The sequence below is a fragment of the Indicator indicator genome, chromosome Z (genome assembly GCF_027791375.1).
Source record: "Indicator indicator isolate 239-I01 chromosome Z, UM_Iind_1.1, whole genome shotgun sequence".
Classification (NCBI taxonomy): domain Eukaryota; kingdom Metazoa; phylum Chordata; class Aves; order Piciformes; family Indicatoridae; genus Indicator; species Indicator indicator.
This window is the reverse complement of record NC_072053.1, coordinates 69,737,512-69,761,228: the sequence shown is the minus strand read 5'-3', so window position 1 is coordinate 69,761,228 and position 23,717 is coordinate 69,737,512.

Genomic DNA, 23,717 nt, shown 5'->3' with positions numbered 1-23,717 from the left:
TCCCATTACAATGTAACATACTCTAGAGGCACTATTTGGCTTTCATAATATAAAACAATGCCAAATTATGTTCTACCATGAATTCAAGAGACAATGTAATCTGGCACATCACCACTGACCAATTGTGATGCCTGACCAAATCAGTGCTTTTCAAAGTATTTAAAGTATTTAAAAATAAAACAAAACCCAAAATCAAGCAAACAAAACAAAAGCAATGACAAAAAAACCAAAACAAATCCACAAACCAACTTCCCCCCAAATACCACCCAAAATCAAATCTAATAGCAAAACATTAATTATAACCACAAAAAAGTTTTAGACATCAGAGAGTACTGGAGCTGCTAAAAATCTCTTTCTCTGTTAGAGTATAGTTTGCTTCTTGCCACAATTCTGCTTGCCAGAATAGTAGCATAATTAAGAGGAGCAAGCTTAATGAGCTTTTTGGCAAGGTCTGTTCCCATGGGAATTTCATCAGGATTCAGCGTATTATGATCTCTATATGTTAATTCTCTCCCAGCATACTCCCTCAGACTCTTGATTCCCTCATCTATTGTGTTCCAAGGCTTAGGGTTCCATGGTAAATCATCTCTACTGGGGTGCCTCATAAGGACTGCCAACAGGAGGTGTGCCCACAGCGGAACTTTACCAAGGCACCCGCCTAGATGCCTGTCTATGTCTGTGTCCTTTGTATGGTTCCAAGCTGTGCAGCTGACTTGTCTCCTACCGCCAAGGCTGGAGCTCCCACATCAAAACACCTTCCTAGCCAAGTCAGGATTGGTTCAGTGTCTCCTCTGATGCAATCTTTCCTCACATGCCTAATTTCCTGTCTTGGTGCATTAGGTGACTGTATATCATCCTCCTCATCATCATCTTCTTGAACTCGCTGTCCCCATACTCCTGCTGCAAGCCTCCATGCGATTTCGTGGAGTTCAGAGGCACTTCCATCAGTTCCTAATTTGACAGGGCTCATATCCTGTCCTACATTCTTCACCATCCACAGGTGATCTCAAAAAGTCTGCCAAACTTTTAAGGCTAACCTACTCTTCCTCATCAGAAGGATCTTTCTTAACAGAGGGTCCCTGCACAGAAGGATCTTGACCCTCTTCTGCACCTTCTGCACCTCCTCTTGTAGCCTCTGCACCCCCTTCTGTGACTCCCTTGCACTTTCTGGTTAGAGTGGCAACTAAATTCAGTGGTTTAGATTCCACTTCTCAGCAGAATCAGTAGGAACAAAGAGATTCTGTGCAGAGACAGCAGGTACTCTTTGAGACCCTGTAGCCACTGTTGCTTCCATTTCATCAGAGGGTAGAAATGACTGTGTCTCATTCGTGGAGGCTGCCTGTGTAACCACAATAGCTCTCTCAGGTTCTAGCACAGTTCCTGCAGCTACTGGCTCAGAGCCAAAGCTATCGGCATTCTCATAAGCTTTCATCTGTCTGCATTTGATTGTCAGATCCTGTATGCTGTAATTGGAATCAGAACTGATCTCCAGATCTCTCTGACCTCTTCTGTGTTTTCTTTTATGTTTGTACAGAATACTAGGGCAAATAGCTCTATGTCTCTCTCAACACAGTGCTATCAGCAGGCATATGATTATTACCACAAACACTAGATTCAGGTATAGCATATAAATCAGTTTAGGATTCCATTTGTTCACATAACCTTCTGCAATAGGAATAGCAAATTCATATGCTTCTGCTGGCAGATTTACAGTTGAGTTGCCATAACTCCCTATTCCAATAAAACCAGAACAGTACTCAACAACTTCCTGCAACTTGACTTTACTCCAAAGAAACAGTTTATATGCCACATATCTTACAATTTTATCTATCATAGCAGAAACAGCCCATTTATAAATCACCACAGTCAGAACAGAATATACTACATGCCACAGGATCCAAAGCAGCTTCTTTTCGCTTCCTAATCTGAGCAGAAATAAATCAAACATGCAATTGCCCCACGTTGGGAGTCAAAATATTAATTGATACAGTGTGGTGGGCTAAAATCCTCCCCCCACACTGACAATAATCAGGCTAGCTCAGTCCAGAAGCAAATGGAGCTGTATTCACAGGCAAAACTACAATATATGATGAAATCCAATGAAATATGTACAAATATACACTATTCACAACATTTACAAATATGTGCTACTAACAGAAAAATACAACAAAGCCCTCTGGTCCCCCTAAAAGGGAGGGGCTGTGCTTCTTCCCCCCCACTTCTTTTTTTTTTCTCCCTCCCTTCCCAGAGCTGGCATGCAAAGGGAAAGCAAAGCCAAGAAGGCAAGAGGTTTGTTAGACTTAGCTTGTCAAGGTCAGTATGAGGGTGTGTGTTATCTTCAGCCAGAGGAGAAAAGAAGCAGGCAAACTGAGAGTGACTGCGAGACTGTACCTTGTTTTGAGTACTGACGCTTTAACATTTCTATTTCTCCAATGGAAGTGCTTAGAATAATCATTATTTGCTTTCTTACACCCAGTTGTGGTTTATTTACATTCTTTCACATTTCTGCTTGAACTTTGTGAGAAGAAATTAAAGACATAGTCTTAAAACTATCAAACACTGCCCTGGCATTATCAACAAGTCCTGATGGTGACAAGAGGATGAGCAGTCATTCCATTTTATCTTTGTGTGACTCACGTGATTGCAGGCAGAATTACAGTTAATCTGCAATGTATTTCATTGTATGAATATTAAAGCATAACCTATAAACAAGTACACAGAAGTGGTCCTTTCATGTGTTTGTTCTCATAGAAAGTATTATTCCTGCCACTTAGGGTGGACACATTGTCCAAGTATGCAGCAAGATGCACATATATGGAAAAAAAATATTTGGGGAGTAGAGAAGAATAAGTTTCCCTTCTACTTAAATCTGTAATTTAAAAATTTTGTCCTCATACTCGCAGAAGTTCAGTCATTGTGAGAAGTCTTCCATGTAATTCTTTGTTTTCAATAATACTTTTCACTGTAGACCTGGTATGTTGTTCTCATCTGTTCATTAAAAAATAGCAACTAGTTATATCTATAATAAAAATTAAAAAAAAAATTATTAAACTTTTTTTTAAGTCAGAATTTTGATAAAAGCCTGGAATGTTCAATTATTGAAAAAATACTTGTGTTCTTCTTCTTTTCCTTAAATGTTATACGTAATGTTAGTACAGGGTATTTAAACTCAAACCTTTGATTTACATGGTTACCAGATGGTTTGCTAGCTTGTGTTTTGACCTTGGCCAAGGTCTGTTCAGTCTTCATGTTACTCATCCAAATACACCTTCTACCTGGTGCCAAGGAGCACATGGGCAGATGAAGGAAGATAAACTGCAAAAAGAGGATAAAATTCCTTAGTTCCATGTAAGCAGTTGCAAGTGTTAGAAATAACATACATTCTGAAGAAGTGGCTGGTATTCATTCTTCGATCCTGTCTCCACCAACTGGTAAAAGTATGGGTTTCTCTGTCTTTGTCTTTTGGATGAAGCTACAAAGAGTGGTGAGGAGGAATGGGTTTATTGTCAATTTGTTGGATCTTGAGAAATGTCATGAACAGAAATGGTTCTTCTCAAACTCTTCACCTCAATCATAATCACATTTTTTTTCCAGTTAGGAAAGACAAAAGAAAGCTAGAAATTATTTTCTTTTCATCAATAGTATGCTAGAGACGACTGTGCTGTGAAATAGTTTGATCTACTTTGGAATATTAATTGACTTCTTTTTGTTTTTTCTCTATATATACTTATAAGCAACTTGGTAATGGAGCCACTTAATCTGTTAGATAAACATATTTTACCCCTTTCTCTTGAAAATTCTGTCACTCTGCCATCGCGTCAGTTTCCCCACCCCCCTAATACCCCCAGTCACCCCAGACTCGAATCAATTTGCTATAATACAAAAGAGCAATCAAAACATTCCAGAAGTAGAACAATAATTACACCCACAAAAATTCCCCCCCCCCCTTCACACCACCTCTCCCACCCCGCCCCCCCCACTCCTGGCAAGCTGTAACACTGGACCCCCCCCACCAGACCCCGAAATTTAGGGTGCATCAGTCGTGCATTTAGCCACCAATGCGTGTAAATCATAAGGGGCCTATCTAGCGGAATAACAACTAAATATTTTGAATATTGCTGACTGAGTGCACGCGCCACCCACCACCCTCCCCTGACCGTACCCCCCCCAACAACCAATCTCTCATCCACCCTGACCAACCCCAAGTCCGAACAAATCCTACAGACCTCAAATTAGCTGCCTATCAATTTGACTACCATCACTAATGGAACACTACATCCCCGCCCCATCGCCAAGCCTGCCAGGGAACCAATAGCCTCCACACCAGACCGGGACTTTTACAACCGATACTCCCCCTCAATACAAATAACACTAACTGCACGAGTACCACTACAAACCCAAGACCGTCCCTAGTTTTAAGTGAAACAATTTCCGAGCCCACTTGCCCCAGACAATCACAATATGATAACCCACAGAGCCCCCCCCACCACCGAACCACCCTCTCAACAACAATTAGTTTTGTTATTGTTGGGGATGGGCTTCTCTTTTTTTTTGAGAGGGGGGGGAGAGTTGGGGAGTTTTTTGTGTTTTGTTTTTTTTCTTCTCTGCAAGTCAAATTATTCTTCCTATAGAAGTTCCACTCTTTTCTTACCATTATTGCAACCAGGTCCTTTTTCAATATTAACATTGATTTTGTTTTGTTTTGTTTTTTTGTTAATATCACTGTGCTGTGCTGTTCAGTCTGAATTTTAACTGCAGTGTTCATTTTGGGCCTGGGGCAGCTTACAAATTTTTCATTGATATTCAGTGAAATCTCAGCCTTTATTATTTTCTGTAGCAAGTAAGGAGGACTTCTGATTTTCTATGTAAGTTTGTTTTCTTTTTTTAAAATAGTGAGTTTTTTCAGGAGAAAAATCAACTGTTACTGTACCTCTATGCATACTGAAGATAAATCCTGGGAGTAAATTCTCTTAATTGTTATTACACTGAGTTGTGTTAATCCTGGTAGTAATATGAACTTCAGTGTATTACAGCAATAATGAATTTGGCCCATTGATATTAATCTTTTTTTTCCACATCCACTGTGGCAATATGCAAAAGGCAAATAATATTTTTCTTGTAATAAAACCAAAGTGCTCTCTAATAAATGTGAAAGGATAACCACAGTTCCATGGGCAGAATAATGGTTATGTTCACAGAAGAAAGTGATAAGAGGGAAAAGCACAGTATATAATTTTCTGAAAATTTGTTGGGACCTTGGTAGGCAGGGTCTTGAACCTTGATAGTCATAATATAGAAACCATAAGTAAGTTTTGGAGCGATGAAAAAAATGTGTGAAGAAGGATTTTTAGGGATGGATCTCCCCTTTTTCTGCTTAATGCTTAACCCAGACTGCCTCCCATCTTGCACATTAATCAAACAGTTTGCCCATGTGTACATCTCAGCTGCTCTGAAATCTCATTTCTCATGCCTGATGCCTTTTAGTAACTGCCTCCAGGAGCAGTATTTGGGTCCTTTAAATTTAAACTCTTATAGTGCAGACATACCCAGATCTGTGGTTTAGATTCCTCTTATAAGCTCTGGATGGAAGCAGACCCTTATGAGTACCTGAAATGAGCATTTCAGGTACTTCAAGCTTCTCCAGTAGAAGATGCCTAGAAAGCGTTAAATGAGATGACTTGCCTCATAACTCATCTAAAACTTCTCTTCAAAGTTCAAGCATGAGTTTTCTAAGGTTATTGGACCATTTCAGCCACCCACGCTTTCTGCAATGTCCTATGTGAATGTAGAAGGTAACAAGGCATTGAGTCCTCTGTACAGTCAACACAAAAGGCTGTCACAGGGAGTAAAATTTTGTAAACAAATTTTTCTACTAATCCAACAATTTTATGTTGTCTAAACACAGAAATTATTCACAGCCCCTACATTTGTAGAGGGCTGCTAATTTTCAGACTTCCTATTTCTGGTTTTATCTCTATTAACAGTTGTGTTCTTCTTGTCTTTCTTTTCAAATTGAAGAGCATAAAAGGTTATCTGCTTCCAAAAGCATTGTGTCACACCTGTATGGTCTTTGACAGTGAACAATGATTTACTGTTCAAACTAGCAAATTTGCAGGATTTAGCAGAGGAAACAGAAGTTGCTTGCACCAACTTCCTGATGTGTCTGCTGGAGCCATAATGTACAGGAGTAGGAGACTACACTGGCATCTCTGATGATATAAATGGAGAAAATAATGTGATGTCTGATGGGAAATGTGTCTGATATAAAATGAGTGAAGAAACTTTCAGGGTTAATTGAGGGAGTTAGGAGAATTGATAGAATGTATTTTCTCACTCTTAGCAAAACATTTAATGTGAAGCTCAATAAAACACTGCACTTACATGAACGTATGAAATTCTTGCTAACACTGGCTATAAGGATGGGATTACTGAAAGAGATGCAATACAATGTGTTTGAAAAATGTAAAACAAGTCTGAGTCCAGCACAGAATCTGAAACCAGTCACAGAAATTGTGACTGAAAGATGTCAAGCTCTAACATAGAATCTTTATTAATGTCGCTGTTACAGCAGAAAAAACTGTTACTTTCTGGGAACTAGACTTCAGGACCTGTGCAACAGCAATATGTATATTCTAAAGCATCCATACAACCACTAAGTGAAACGTGTAGCAATTAGATGTGTGTCATTGGCAGCTTGACATATTTATTTTTGTAAGCAGAAAATTCAAACTCATGCTTTTTAAAATGCAAGAACCAATATTCTGGCTCCACAATTCTGAGACCATGAACCCTAAGCACAGCCATAACGCATATTTGATCTAGCTCAGCCCAAGACTAGGTGTCATACTTCAGTTTCATAAAAAAACCCTTAGATTTAATATTGGTGTAGGGTAAGCAGAGCCGATACAGAACTTAATTGTCACAAGTCACCAATTTCCAGTTCATTTGACAGCAAAGGCCCTTTCATCACTGTTATTAGCTGAAAGTGCCAATCAGTCTTCCAAGTCTAATTGTAGTAATGACTAAAGGATTTGGTGGGAGCCTTCTCAGACTTAACCAGTAGACTCAACAGGGCCATGACTCTATCCACTAAAAATGACACTCAAGTATGCTTGCAAAAGTTCCTGTAATAACAGGGATTCTGCATCTGTGTTTGGCCTTTTTGTTTTAGTTGAATTATGGAATTGTCAGGGCTGGAAGGGACCTCAAGGACCATCTAGTTCCAATCCCCCTGCCATGGGCAAGAACACCTCATACTAGATCAGGTTTCTCAGAGCCCCATCCAGCCTGGCCTTAAAAACTTCCAGGGATGAAGCTTCTACCACTTCCATGGGCAACCTGTTCCAGTGTCTCACTACCTTCATGATGAAGAACTTCTTCCTAACACCCAATTTGAATCTACCCACTTCTAGTTTTGCTCCATTCCCGCTAGTCCTAACACTACCCAAAACCCTAAAAAGTCCCTCCCCAGCTTTTCTGTAGGCCCCCTTCAGATACTGGAAGGCCACAATATGGTCTCCTTGGAGCCTTCTCCTCTCCAAACTGAACAGCCCCTCAGTTTATCTTCATAGGAGAGGTGCTCCAGCCTTCTGATCATCCTCATGGCCCTTCTCTGGACACATTCCAGCACATCCATACCTTTCCTGTAATAGGGGCTCCAGAACTGGACACAGTACTCCAGGTGGGATCTCACCAGAGTGGAGTAGAGGGGGAGAATCACCTCCCTTGATCCACTGACCGCACTTCTCCTGGTGCAGCCCAGGATGTGATTGGCTTTCTGGGCTGCAAGTGCACACTGGTGGTTCATGTTGAGCTTCTCATCCACCAGCACCCCCAAGTCCTTTTCTTCAGGGCTGCTTTCAAGCCAGTCACTGCCCAGCCTATATCAGCGCCTGGGATTGCCCCGACCTAGATGCAGGACCTCGCATTTTGTGTAGGAAAAATAAACCCCAAATAGAAGGAGTCATCTGAATATGCATTTTTTTTTATCCTTTTTATAAGAGCTACAAATGCCTGTGAAGTCTGTGAAAAAGTCTCTATCTAATGAAAAGAGCAATCTGCTCATTCTGGATCTCTAGAAAGTAGCTTTTGAAGGACTCCTTCACAACCTCACAGATTTTGTGTTTATGCTTCAGAGCAGCTCAAGAGGTTGTATAAATGAAAAAGGCATTAAACCTCTCTGATAACTGTTTTCACACACAGAATATTTACAGGAAGTACAAAGAATAAGTCAAAGTGAAAAAAAAACAGTGATTGGAGTGATGATCACCACTGAAAGAAGGCTATTCACTATAAACAAGAAAACTTACAACAGAAACTGCATAAAACCCTTCTAAAAGGCTTTAATTTAATCAGCGTGCTTGGGTGCTAAGGAACTGGATTGCTGTTCATTACAAACAGCAAATATGTTGATCTAAAGCAAAGAATTTAATCTAATTTGTATCTTTAAAAGGGAGTATGTATACAAAAGGAATGTATGTGGACTTCCCTTTTGTATCTGTCTCCACCACTATACTGCCTTCAGTAGGTAATGTGTAAAGGAGAGTACAAGAAGAGCATGCACTGCATTCCTAGATTACCATTCTCCAATCATTTGCAGCCTAAAGAATTCCTGAATAATGGAAATAGTAGTAAATAACAAGTAATATTTGTTATGAATTATTCACCATGTATTCATTGCCAGAAAAAGTAGGCTTTATTCTCCTCTACAAATGAAGAAAATAGGAAAGGATTCTCAGGAAGGTTTATTATTATTATTATTAATAATAATAATATAATTGTATTTTGCAAAATCTGAACTTTGAAAGCTGTTTATGTAAGAGAAGAATTGGACAAAGGAGATACATTCCTCTGTTGCAATTTTTCTGTTTACAGGTAATACCTAGTCTTGCTTCCTTCAATGTATGGGGAATCAAATAACATTCAGCCAACATACTTTCCAAAGAGGTATGTCTTTCTGGACTTGTGCTTTTGGGACATGTCTCTTTCTCTGTTTCCTCATCTTTCTTCTAGTTTTCAAAATCAGCAGACAAATGCAGTTCACCACATGGGACTGTTCTCAGTTATTTGCTTTACCAGTATCCAGGGAAACGTGATTCTGGTTTTATTCAATGTTTCAGCTACCTCACTATAGGAAAGGAGCTTTATATAGCCATTCTATGTAAAACAGTGTTGCTACCTGTCTATCATATTCAAAGATGTGATGCCTAGCAGTACCATTTCTTAATCACAGGGCAAACGTGAAAATACTTCTTTTGAGGGAAAAAATAGAAAAGTCTGCCACATTCAGAATCAGAAACCTCTAATTTATGCTCTTAATTTTGACTATTTATCAGCCAGTAAAAAAACAGGAAATTAATATGGAAGCATGGGACCACTTTTGATTGTTATTTGTTTTAACAAGATAAATACTGCATGGTTATAAATATTGAAAGAGCAAAAAGAAGAGACTGTCAGTGAAAGTACAAGGATTACTGTTCCATAAATTTATTCTCCAGAGAATTTAATCATACCTTGAGGTTAATGGTTCTTGACTGAGCTGTGCACCTGGAGGTAATCTTGTTAAGGGTCTAGTTTCCTGTAGATTTTATGTAGTAATATGAGCAAGATGACTGTGACTACTTCTGCAGACTGCACTAGTTTCAGTAGATTTCCCAGGCACAGCATTTAGTTAGTTTTAACCAATGGAGAAAATACAATAATGAATAAATATAGTGGTATGGTGACTGCTCAAGCGTAGCGTGTTGCATGTTTGTATTTTGCTGTGTGTGCAGGCAATGAAATAAGTAATGATCAGATAAACACCATACCCTAAGTTTAGATGAAAACTATTAAATTATGTAATTTATCTTCATGTTGATTACAGTAAATCTGAAACAAATTCAGCTGTGTGGGTCTATTCAAATCAGACACATGTACATTTTAGCATAAGAAGAGCCTGCACATGATTTGTCCTATAAACTTGCACTTCTCACTTAAGTATCTTGTCAAAGGAGGACCAAATTTCCACAGAAAAGACATTTGTTAATATCTTTATTTAAAGGTGGCTGTATAATGGACTTGGATATTTCCTGAATCCTTCTCTTTGGTTAATTTAGTTAATGAGCAGGAATAACTATGAGAAAACTCATATTTCTGCATTTTGCTTTGCTTATAGAAGAAACACCTTTTCATATTGAAATAAGAGTGAAGAAGCAGCTACTAATTTTGCAGAAATACTTTCAATGCCTCAGTCTTATAATGCTTCCCAAGCATTGTCGCTTCCCAAGCATTGTGGCTTCCCCAGGCTTCCCAAGTCTCAGCACATGGTAGCAACATTTGGGATGAGAGGGGCTTCCAGCCTGCATGATGCCATTGTGAGCTTCTCCTTTTTGAAATGTCATGGAGATTGGAAGAGGTCCTCAGTGGCTGGAAGAAGACAAATTTTTGGCACTTCAAAATAGGCAAGAAGGCAGGTCTGAAGCATGAATTGGACAGCCTCATATCAATGTCCAGGCAAATAATGAACATGAAAGATGTGAAGGTGACTTGAAGAAGATGGTGAGAAAAAAAGTGGTTGGACATTTGTGCTGAAGAGTTTGAAGCCAGATTAGCAGTTATGAGTGGCACACTTTGGGGTGAAAACTGTCATGGAAAGTGTTCAACAACTTTATCAGCAACCCAGGGATGGGATGAATGGTGGAATGGAGTGGACTGGACTCAGGGACCCATACTGGGACTAGTATTGTTTAATATTTTTATCAAGTGTACCATCAGCAAGTTTGCAGATGACACCAAGCTGATTGGCACTGTCAATATGATAGAGTAACAGGACATCATCCAAAGGGACCTGGACAAGCTGGAGAGGTGGGCCCAGGTGAACCTCATGAGGTTGAACAAGGCCAAGTACAGGGTCCTGCACCTGGGCCAGAACAATCCTCATTATTAATACAGGCTGGGGGATGTGATGATAGAAAGTACCCCAGCAGAAAAGAACTTGGGAGTTCTGGTGGATGAGAAGCTGCACATGAGCCAACAGTGTGCATTTGCAGCCCAGAAGGAGAGTCACATCCTAGGCTGCATCAAAAGAAGTGTGGGCAGAAAATTAAGAGAGGTGATTCTGCCACTTTGCTCTGGTAAGACCTCACCTGGAGTACTGTGTCCAGCTTTGTTGCCTTCAACACTAGAAGGACAGGGATCTGATGGAGCGGTCCAAAGGAGGGTCATGAAAACGATCAAGGGACAGAAACACCTCTCCTGTGAAGGCTGGATGAGGAAGATGGGGTTGTGTAGCCTGAGAAGAGAAGACTCTGGGAGATCTAATAGTGACCTTCCAGTAACTGAAGGGGCCCTACAAGAAGGCTGGAAAGAGACTGCGTACAAAGGCCTGTAGTGATAGGATGAGGGGCAATGGTTTTAAATTACCCAAGAGTAGATTTACACTGAGCATTAGAAGGAAGTTCTTTACCATGAGGGAAGTAGCACGCTGGAACCAGTTGCCGAGGGAGGTAGTTGAGGCTCTGTCCTTGAAGATATTCAAGGTCAGGCTCAACAAGGCTTTGGACAAAGTGAACTACTGCACGGTGTCCCTGCTCACTGCAGGGGGATTGGACTAAACGACCTTTGGAGGCCCCGTCCAACCCAAGCCATTCTATGACTCCCAGCAATTTTGAAGGACACCCAGGGGCAAGGTGAGCAGCTAATAGACTGGAGTGCAGGCCTGCAACTGAAGAGGATCTGGGCTGTCAGGAAAAATGGGTCAGCATTCAAAAGCTGAAGTACACTGATCCCATATACTGCTACAGGCAGGCAGACTGGCTGGAGAACAGCATTGCCAAAATATTGCCAAAAGCACCCTGGGGTTCTGCTAGACAACCTGAAGATGCTGAGCTCTCATCTCGGGTACAAGTATTGTGTCTGGAACATTTTCATTGACTTTGGTAGTTATTCTAAATGACTTCAGCAAAGTCACTACAGATTTACACCAGTTTATGTAAAATCAGGAGTGAGCAGTACTTCCTTTATGGTGGAAAGTAATGTGTTTGATTACTGTGTTTTGATTCCATCTACATACTTGCACTAGTTTTGCCAGTTCTCATCTTAACCATCATGCACATGCACACACAAACCACTGTGAACATAATTTTAACACCCAAGAAATTGGTCTCAGTGTTCAAATAATTTAGTTATGCTGTATTAAAACTCCTAAAACAAAAAAAAGCATTCTAATTCTGTTATGTTGCAGGTTGTTTTGCAAATTGGAGACTGCTTGCTTCCCAGCAGACTAGGATCCAAGATTCTCAAGTATTCAAGACCCTAAAACCATATGATATTCCAGACTATTCTGCTTCACTAAATTCAGATGGAAATAATTGAGAACTTTCAAAAATCATGCAGAGAAAGGACAAAAGTGAAACAAAAAGGAGTTATGTCTGACTAGCACAAGCAGAACTGATAGAATAATTATCTTAAATACAAATGCAATTAACCTTAACTTCACCCTGTGCTGCTGTTGCTGTCTTGGTTATACTTTAATTGCTTGCTTCTTATTTATATCATCTGAGAGGATAGGTTAAAAAATAGTCTGAATAAGAAAACAACGTATCATTATATTTTTTTTATAAATATGCAATTAATACTGTATCAGGGAAAAATAAGGAGTCACAGTTTCATGGCTTTGCTAAAACCTACACTGAAAAAGAAAGAAAGAAAGAAAGAAAGAAAGAAAGAAAGAAAGAAAGAAAGAAAGAAAGAAAGAAAGAAAGAAAGAAAGAAAGAAAGAAAGAAAGAAAGAAAGAAAGAAAGAAAGAAAGAAAGAAAGAAAGAAAGAAAAGAAAGAAAGAAGAAAGAAAGAGAGAAAGAAAGAAGAAAGAAAGAAAGAAAGAGAGAAAGAAAGAAAGAAAGAAAGAAAGAAAGAAAGAAAGAAAGAAAGAAAGAAAGAAAGAAAGAAAGAAAGAAAGAAAGAAAGAAAGAAAGAAAGAAAGAAAGAAAGAAAGAAAGAAAGAAAGAAAGAAAGAAAGAAAAGAAAGAAAGAAAGAAAGAAAGAAAGAAAGAAAGAAAGAAAGAAAGAAAGAAAGAAAGAAAGAAAGAAAAGAAAGAAAGAAAGAAAGAAAGAAAAGAAAGAAAGAAAGAAAGAAAGAAAGAAAGAAAGAAAAGAAAGAAAGAAAGAAAGAAAGAAAGAAAGAAAGAAAGAAAGAAAGAAAGAAAGAAAGAAAGAAAGAAAGAAAAGAAAGAAAGAAAGAAAGAAAAAGAAAGAAAGAAAAGAAAGAAAGAAAGAAAGAAAGAAAGAAAGAAAGAAAGAAAGAAAGAAAGAAAGGAAGGAAGAAAGAAAGAAAGAAAGAGAAAGAAAGAAAGAAAGGAAGGAAGAAAGAAAGAAAGAAAGGAAGGAAGAAAGAAAGAAAGAAAGAAAGAAAGAAAGAAAGAAAGAAAGAAAGAAAGAAAGAAAGAAAGAAAGAAAGAAAGAAAGAAAGAAAGAAAGAAAGAAAGAAAGAAAGAAAAGAAAGAAAGAAAGAAAGAAAGAAAGAAAGAAAGAAAGAAAGAAAGAAAGAAAGAAAGAAAGAAAGAAAGAAAGAAAGAAAGAAAGAAAGAAAGAAAGAAAGAAAGAAAGAAAGAAAGAAAGAAAGAAAGAAAGAAAGAAAGAAAGAAAGAAAGAAAGAAAGAAAGAAAGAAAGAAAGAAAGAAAGAAAGAAAGAAAGAAAGAAAGAAAGAAAGAAAGAAAGAAAGAAAGAAAGAAAGAAAGAAAGAAAGAAAGAAAGATGTCTAGGACATGGGTGGGGTGTGAATCTTTTCAGATTTTTGTTACTAAGGTTTTTTTAAAAAAATAAAATCAAACTTCCTGCCACTGATGGCAACTCAGATCTCTGTAGTTACCAATTTCAGAATCAGTGTCAGCAGCTTGCCATCTTATAGGAAAGGGCTATCTATTTTTTACATCCTCATGTGTTCAGTTTCTTTTTGTTTTCACACTTTGTTAGTGGAGTCTTTATTTAGACTTCCTTGCACACCTAACAAAGTTGCATTTACATTGTTTCTTTCAGAAGGGTGAACTGAGTGCTGACTTGTACTTGTCCTGTCCCCAGGCTTTACATTGACCATCCATGTGTGATTAATCATATTAAAATTTTCCAAGAAGTAACTTTGATCTCATGTCAAATAGACAAATGACATCTTTACAAAAATACTAATCCTGTAAAACAAGGTTTTTTTTTTTTTTTTTGTAAGCAACCTATTCTCTGTCCTGTAATAATGAAGATTTACTGTCAGCTTAAAAAGTAATTTTTTTGAGTCTTAAAATATTTGGCAGCACAGAATATTGCAACCTTTCTGAACTGAAGCAGCCTCAAAAGAAAATAAAAGTGAAAAGATAGCCAAATTCTCTATGCAAGACAACATTTTCTTGGATCATCACAGCTGGGTCAACTATTAACAGAGGTCTGATAGTGGCTGGCATTACAATATGCTGCCTTCTCAGTCTTTATGCCAAATGGATTTGTAATGGAGAAAGAATTCAACCTCTGTAAGCAAGACAATGTTCAGTTTAAACCTCTTGTTAAAACTGTCACTGAGGGACTCCCTCTTTCTTGCATATTTAATCTCCTTGGAAGCTACCATCAGCATGTCACTATACTGTAACAGATAGATGTAGATTGCAGAAACAATGTTCTGAAACTTGTTTGATGATTCTTATTTGTTTTGATTTAATACATTGTGGAAAATTAAAACAAAACTATATACAACATATTGAGGGCAAAAGAGGAATTCTGTGAATTCTAGCTCACATTTTGTTGACATCTTGAACACTATTTTATTTTTGCTGACTTTTTTTTTGGTTGTTGTTGTGTCTTTGGTGTTGCTTTTTGTTGTTGTTGGGTTTTTTTTTAGTATTGTATCTGAATTTGAATTCATCCTCTTTTAGGCACTGATACACATGTTTCTTTGTACTATGATATCCTATGCTCTGACACAGGAGAAGCCTGCAGCTGTTTAAAGCTTAATTACTCGTGAATACAAAGGTGAGATGCTTAGCCAATAGTGCCTCAGCAGAGAATGGTTTCTCATTTATTTTTGTTCAAATTATAATCAGATAAATTTCTATTTCCCAAACAATTTTGTACCCCATGCTTGTTCTCCCTTATTTCTGTTGCCTTTGTTTGAACCAGCTTCTGAACAAGCTTTTTGAATGTGAAGTGTCTAGTAGATCTAAGATAGGTCGTTAATGGATTTGGCAACTCCTTTCATCTTTAAGACAGTTTTAAAAAGTACAGAAATTAGTCTCCTCCTCTATGAATTCTAATCTAGATGGGGGGCGTGGGGCTGAGGGGGTTTGTTCTTTCTTTTTTTTTTTAATGAATAGTTAAATAGGTGCTGGCATCTGGGTTGAAACAAAGGAGGCTTGGAGCCAGACCTCTGAAAGGGAAGGTGGTATTACAAAATGAAGTGCTACACCTGCGAAGGGAACATAATAGGTGCACTGAAAGCACATTTCTAGCTACATTTACCCTGTATAGAAAGGCTTTTGTCAATTATTTTCAAGCAGACATGGGTGGTCAGTCTACAAAGTCAACAAATAATGTTGTCAGAGGTGTTAATATATACACCCCAATCATTTTATATGAATAGCACAAACTGGTGGCAGATATAGCACCTATTTTCTGAGAGGCATGCATATTTATTCAAACTTGTTTTTGTCAGCTACATATCTAGGTTGCTGCATAGCCTTTTGTTAAATTTATAGTGTCAACTCCTGTACGTTGTAGAACATGCTGCAAGTCAACATCTGCATGCACATCTTTTAGAAATGCATAGCCGTAAACACGGAGAGATTCAGAGGAAACCTAGAGGCAGATGGCTATGCCCCTGCACTCACTGTCCTAATTCTAGGAAAATCAATCCCATCTGGGATGTGGAAAACTGTTACTATGAGCAATGCAAACCTAGAAGAAGGTAACACTCCCATGAAATAGTATTTACCCTAGTACTAACTGAAGGGCTGCTGACAAGTAGTGTTTGTTTCCCCACCATTTTCTTCAGAATTAAATGCTGATGCGTAGAAGATTATTGTGTTTTAACCTTTTTAAAGGAGGAGCTAGCTAGCTACTCTCTATCATGATCTATCATCAGTGCCTTACTGGTAAGCACAGCTACTTCATACCCCATTTCATTTTGTAATGTACTTCCAAAGATAGATGAGGATATTCAGAACAATTGAAGCAGTGCACATCTCTTTCTAACTACTTTCCCCTTTCTCAAAGAGAGTTTTATGTGGGAGAGAGCTGCTGCAGTACTCTTCCTTTGCCAGCCTCACTCCCTTCCTCTCGTCTAATTCAGTCACAAGCCATAACCGGAGGACAGGGGCTATGGTATGCTCTCCCAGTCTCGCCCAGTTGCTCCTCCTTAGTACAAAAAAGTGAGCTTGGGCCCAGGTACTGCTCAACAACCCTACCCCTCATTAAAGGTTCAGCTTACAGTAATTTTGAATTGCTGCTAATAAATGACCTCTATGTCAAACGGCTCAGCCTTTTGACATGTGATTCTCCATGGATTTAGCTTTGTTTTAATACTGGTTTAATGCGATTTTAGCACTGACCTAGATGTGAAGGGGATCAGATTTTTCTTTTGTGTCTCTTCCCTAGATTCTAGCTCATCACAGGAAACAGGATTCTGGCAAAAGCTTCTTACACCTGCAGGTGTTTCTAAATATGTATTTTAATACAGAGTAAAGGAATACAATTTTTTGTTTGTAATGTATTACTCCCTGCTGGCCCTGACACATACTGTTCAGCGTATGTCTTGCAAGGGACTTCAGGGTATCAAAGAAAAATAATAACCACAATAGATAACGGCTGTTTTCCCTAGTGGATGATGGGAAAATGATTGGGTGTGTAGAGGGCAATTCCTCGCCCTCTTGAAATTTGAGGCCTAGAAAGATGGTGCTTTTGTGTGTCTGCTTTAAAAAGACTGAAATCCATTTACACATCAATGTCAGATTCTGCCAAAGAAAGCCAACATTGTTGATGTTATGCTTGTCAAATACAAACAATTTGTTTTCAAGGGAAGGCAAGTACAAAGCTTCTTGTCCACTAAACAGAGCACATTAAATATGGCCCTTTCTCTGAGCACATGTACACTAGCGCAAGAACACACAGGAGATATATAATTAATATTATCTAACACACAGTAAGGTTAATTGTTACTTCTCTGAACACTTAATCTGCAAGCAGTTGATAAATCCCATGATGAATAAAAGCAGCTCGTATTTAGGTCACACAAAGTCATTGCTGTTTTTTAATTTAAACTGTGCACTAGATTAAAACACAAGAGTATTGCAGGAGGACAATTCAGAAGCAGTAGCAGTAGGCTGTCATTTGGCGTAAAAAGTTTCCCCAGCACACCCTAGGGACATGTTAATCAAAGCTTTTTAATGGATTCAGTCTGATCTGTGACAGGCTTTGTTCCAGAGATGGCATTTGCAGGATAGAGCTGCAAGTTATCAATAAGACACAGTAATTGCTGGGAGTGATTGAGCCTTGTTTCTTAGGCTTCATACCATTCACTCCTTTTTATTATCAGTCAAGGCCAGAGATGTCTTGCAATAGACAGTCAAGTGATTACTTGTTTCTTTCTTTAATCCTAAACCATATAATGAAAGAAAATGAAACAACATGAAAATCTGCATTAATTAAAAAGTGTATAAAACCTGCTCTTGTTTTTTGCCTGCTATTTTTTTAAAATTATTTTTACAAGGATTTTGTGATAATTCTTCAACCTCTATCTTTTCAACTAATAAATCCTTTTTAAGTGGTCAAAGCCTTACACTGCTTGGTTAAAGGCTTCAGTTCATCCATTGACAGTTCCTTATTAAGTTATTCATTATCTTTCGCAAATCAAAGCATTGGCACAATTAGTAATGACTAGGGATAACATTTATCACCTACATGGATAGCTAGCCCTTTATCCATTTAGGAAAGATAACTCCCAATACTGAAATGAAAATTCTTCAGTGCTATTCAAGAAAGTAATAGAAACCTAACATTTTTATATAGTAAAGGGTCATAATCCTCTCTTTGTAGCAGCACAGTCATTCCCATAGCAACATATTATACCTAAAACCACCAGGGATTGTGACCTCTCAGTATGGACAAACTAAGGGAAAAGTTGTTTAGAAGAGAAGGAATCTCTTTGATTAGTGAAAGGCAACACCAGCCAGCCTTCTGTGTGTGCACATATAACACAAGCACATACACAGCAGCTAAACTGATTTTTATTTAAAGTACAAGAGAACAATGAAAATATTGTTAAAACCAGTTTTGTTGGTTTGTTAAATGAGGGTTTGTTTTGTACAAAGTAAAATTATAATAAACAAAACTAGAATAGTTTTTGCCCTCTGTATCTTGGGTTTTTTTGTTTTTTTTTTTTTTCTGGATTTATGCTCATTGGAAATAAAGTGAAGGTTGAATTATTCTGGTAATCTTATTCCTGACAAAGTTTAACCTTATTAAAAGGTGAAAGCTACCACTTGAAGAAATACAGAGGTAGGGTAGTAGGAATTAGTCCTGTCTTCTTGGTTTTACTATCCAGTAAAAATTGGGTGGTGTAGTATTTATGGATGATCAGAGTACACAGTTTTGAGGCTGTGTGATGAAAAAAATATTTTTCCTGAAACTTTATTTAAAGTGTTAGTTTTAAATGTCACAAGGAAAAGAGATTTAGTATTGCACTGCTTTGAAGTATGTAAAAAGTATTTAAACCTTTTAAACCTTTTTTGGTTGTAATATTTTTTATCCTTTTAATTTTAAAACATTAAACCTTGAAAATATTATTTGATTATTACAATGTTCTTCAAACTTTTGAAATTTTATATAATGGGATGTTTTCCTTTTTTTATTTTTATGTTTGACTTTAGGGAGGTGTCACAGGATTTCCTAGGAAGCAGCAAATGTAATAGCCACCTTGACTGTTAGCAATGTTTTTTACTTCACAAGGGAATTATTTACTCTATGTTCATGAAATATTCTGTGGTTTTCCATTAAAAAACAGTGGGAACACCATTATCATGTTTTCCTATGCGTGACTGATGCCCGTGCTGAAATTTAATAACTTATTTAAAATATTTTGAGAGTTAAAAGTTCACAGATGTCAATTTTATATAGACCTAGAAAAATATCCATTTAAAACTGTTATGGTTTAAATCAGAACAAAACAGGTCACAGAATCACAGAATCAATAAGGTTGGAAAAGACCTCAAGGATCATCAAGTCCAACCTATCACCCAAGACCTCATGACTACTAAACCATGGCACCAAGTGCCACGTCCAATCCACTCTTGAACACCTCCAGGGATGGTGACTCCATCACCTCCCTGGGCAGCACATTCCAACGGTTAACAACTCTCTCCATGAAGAACTTTCCCCTCACCTCGAGCCTAAACCTCTCCTGGCACAGCTTGAGACTGTGTCCTCTTGTTCTGGTGCTGGTTGCTGGGAGAAGAGACCAAACCCCTCCTGGCTACAACCTCCCTTCAGGTAGTTGTAGACAGCAATGAGGTCTCCCCTGAGCCTCCTCTTCTCCAGGCTAAACAGTCCCAGATCCTTCAGTCTCTCCTCATAGGGCTTGTGTTTGAGGCCTCTCACCAGCCTCGTTGCCCTTCTCTGGACATGGTCAAGTATCTCAATGTCCTTCCTAAATTGAGGGGCCCAGAACTGGACACAGTACTCAAGGTGCAGCCTAACCAGTGCCGTGTACAGGGGTACAATGACCTCCCTGCTCCTGCTGGCCACACTATGCCTGATGCAGGCCAGGATGCCATTGGCCTTCCTGGCCACCCAGGCACACTGCTGGCTGTCAACCAGTACCCCCAGGTCCCTTTCTGTCTGGCTGCTCTCCAGCCACTCCAACCCCAGCCTGTAGCGCTGCATGGGGTTGTTGTGGCCAAAGTGCAGCACCTGGAATTTGGACTTATTAAATGCCATCACATTGGACTCTGCCCATCTGCCTAGATGGCCAATGTTCTTCTGCAGAGCCCTTCTACCCTCTAACCAATCAACACCTGCTCCCAGCTTGGTGTCATCTGCAAATTTACTGATGATTGACTCAATCCCCTCGTCCAGATCATCAATAAAGATATTGAACAGGATGGGGCCCAGCACTGATCCCTGGGGGACACCACTAGTGACAGGCTGCCAGCTGGCAGTGGCACCATTCACCACCACTCTCTGGGCTCGGCCCTCCAGCCAGTTCCTACCCAGCACAGAGTGCTGCTGTCCAAGCCACAGGCTGACAGCTTGGCCAGGAGTTTGCTGTGGGAGACAGTGTCAAAGGCCTTGCTGAAGTCCAGGTAGACTACATCCACAGCCTACCCCACATCCACCAGGCTGGTCACCAAATCATAGAAGGAGATCAGGTTGGTGAGACAGGACTTGCCCTTCATAAATCCATGTTGGCTGGACCTGATTCCTTGGCCATCCTTCAGGTGTGCTGTGATTGCCCCCAAGCAGACAATCTGCTCCATATTTTTCCCTGGCACTGAGGTCAGGCTGACAGGCCTGTAGTTTCTAGGTTCCTCCATCTCGCCCTTCTTGTGGATGGGTGTCACATTTGCCAGCTTCCAGTCATCTGGACCTCTCCAGTGAGTTGGGAAGGGTGGAAAATGATGGAGAGAGTCTTGGCCTGCTCATCTGCCAGCTCTCTCAGTACCTTAGGATGGATCCCATCGGGTCCCATGGACTTGTGAGTATCCAAGTGTCTCAGCAAGTTCCAAACTAATTCCTCATGGAATTCAGGGTCATGGTCCCTGATCCCATCTACCAATTCAGGAGGCCAGTTATCCTGAAATCCTCCTGCCTTACTGCTGAAAATTGAGGCAACGAAGGTATTTAGAACCTCAGCCTTTTCCTCATCTTTAGTTACAATGTTTCCCTCCAGGTCCACTAAAGAGTGGAGGTTTCTCTTGCCCCTCATTTTAGCATTAATATATTTATAAAAATGCTTTTTATTGTCTGTCACAGAAGCGGCCAGTTTAAGTTCTGACTGGGCTTTTGCCTCTCTAATTTTTCTCATACATGATTTGATAACATCCTTAAACGTATCTCGAGCTGCCTTCCCCACTTTCTAAAAGTAATACACCGTGTTTTTTTCCCTGAATTCCTTCAAGAGCTGTTTGCTCATCCAGGCTGGTCTCTTTCCCCTCCGGTTCGTCTTTCAGCACGTGGGAACTGCCAATTCCTGTGACTTCAAGAGTTCCTGTTTGAAGTAGGTCCAACCGTCCTGGACCCCTTTGTTCTTAAGGGCTGCTACCCAGGGTACTTTCTAATAAGTTGCTTAAACAAGCTGAAGTTTGCCCTCTGGAAGTCCAAAGTGAGGGTTCTGTTACCTCTTCTCTCTATTACCCTGCATATTGAAAACTCCACTTTATTGTGATCGCTGAACGCTAGACAGCATTCTACCATCACATCTCCCACCAACCCTTCTCTATTTGAGAATAGCAGATCAAGCAAGACCTCACCTGTGGTAGGCTCACATAACAGCTGTATCATGAAGCTGTCCTCCATACATTTTAGGAACCTTCTGGACTGCCTTCTCTCTGCTGAATCAAGTTCCCATCAGATGCTGGCAGGTTAAAGTTACGTACAAGGACAAGATCTGATGATCTTGAGACAGCTTCCAGCTGCTTATAGAATATCTTGTCAGCCTCCTCATCCTGATTGGGTGGTCTATAACAGACTGCAACCAGTATGTCAGTTTTGTTAGGCCTTCCTCTAATTTTAGCCCACAGGCACTCAATCCTTTCATCCGTGACCTCAAGTTCTGAGGCATCAAGAGATTCCCTAATGTACAGGGCCACCCCTCCTACTTTTCTCCCTCGCCTGTCTCTCCTAAAGAGCTTGTAACCCTCAGTGCAGTACTGCAATTATGTGAATTGTCCCACCATGTTTCTGTAATGACAATTATATCATAGTCTTCCTGGTGGACCAAGACTTCCAGTTCCTCTTGTTTGTTACCCATACTGTGTGCATTGGTGTACATGCGCTTCAGCTGGGCTGTTGATTTCTCAATTAACCCTAATTTCTGTCCCACTCTCTCCTCTCCAGAGACTGGTTTCCTCACCCACCCCCTTCAGACCTAGTTTAAAGTCCTCCCAATGAGCCCTGCCAACTCCAACCCTCTTGCCCTTTCTAGATAAATTCACCCTGTCAAGGTCCAGCAGGTTGGGTACAGTAAAAGTTGCCCCTTGATCAAAGAACCCAAAATTCTGTTGCTGGCACCATTCTTGAGCCAATTGTTGATGGTGTGGATTCTCCTGTTCCTCTCATTGTACACCCCTGCCACCGGGGGTCAAACCAAACCAGTGGGCTAACTTGGCTATTTTTCCCAACACAGAAGTGAAGGAAAAGTAACACTCAAAAAATCGAGACTGAGACAAAAAAAAGTGAGATAAGATTAGAGTTTACTGATCAAAATCAGATGAACATAGTACAAAAAGCATAAATTACCTTAGCCTATTTACAGGAAAAGCACCACGCAAAGCAGCAGCAAGCAGAAACAAGTAAGCCAAAAGCCCAAGCCAGAAAACCATTCTGCCATCCCTCCTTGTCCAGCTTCCATCCCAGCAGAAAAGACCAACACCCAAGAATCCAGAACCCAGAAGAAGTAGTCAGAGCAGGACGCCTTCTATGTTGCAATCTGAACTTCACACCCCATAACACTTTGCTCCAGTCAGCATTTTCATTTTTCTTTTTTAAGCTGGCATGACTGCATCATGGTATGAATAACAGCAGCAAGTTCAACTCAATCCATGCCACACACTGTATTTAAAAGCTGCTTGGTTTTGTTACAGTACTGCTAGTTTGTTGTCAGTTATTTCAATGAGAAGCAAAGGAAGACACTCTCACACACAGGAGCAGTATGCATTATATTCTGATGTATCACAAAGTGTATGCATTTATGGTTTTCAGTTTTAAAGACAAAAACAGCTCAGGAGCTACTTTGCAGTCAGCATATAAAAAGTGAAGCTTTTCCACTCAGAATCACCATTCTCCTGATATTATGTAGTACATATTTTGCTCCCTTTTTAAGCTGCAGTTCATGTAGTAGGTATCTGGGCGTCAGAGGTCGTGATGTATGAGCCATATTGTATTGGGGCACTGGGAGTACAATTTATGACTAGCCCATGTACACCTTTATGTTTGCTTGTGTGGGGTAAAAATACAGGGCAAAAAATGATACCTTATTTCAACTTGTATCCTCAAAAGCACAGTTTACTCCTTAAAATGATTTGCAGCCCAGAAAGCCAACCAGATCCTGGGCTGCATCAGGAGAAGTGTGGCCAGCAGGTCGAGGGAGGTGGTTCTTGCCATCTACTCCACTCTGGTGAGACCCCACCTGGAGTACTATGTCCAGTTCTGGATCTCCTATTATAAGAAGGCTATGGACATGCTGGAAAGTGTCGAGAGAAGGGCTACAAGGATGATCAGAGGGCTGGAGCACCTCCTCTATGAGGACAGACTGAGAGAGTTGGGGCTGTTCATTTTGGAGAGGAGAAGGCTCCAAGGTGACCTTATTGTGGCCTTCCAGTATCTGAAGGGGGCCTACAGGAAAGCTGGGGAGGGAGTTTTTAGGATATCAGGTAGTGATAGGACTAGGGGGAATGGATCTATGCTAGAGGAGGATAGATTTAGATTAGATATTAGGAAGAAGTTCTTCACCATAAGGATGCTGAGACACTGGAACAAGTTGCCCAAAGA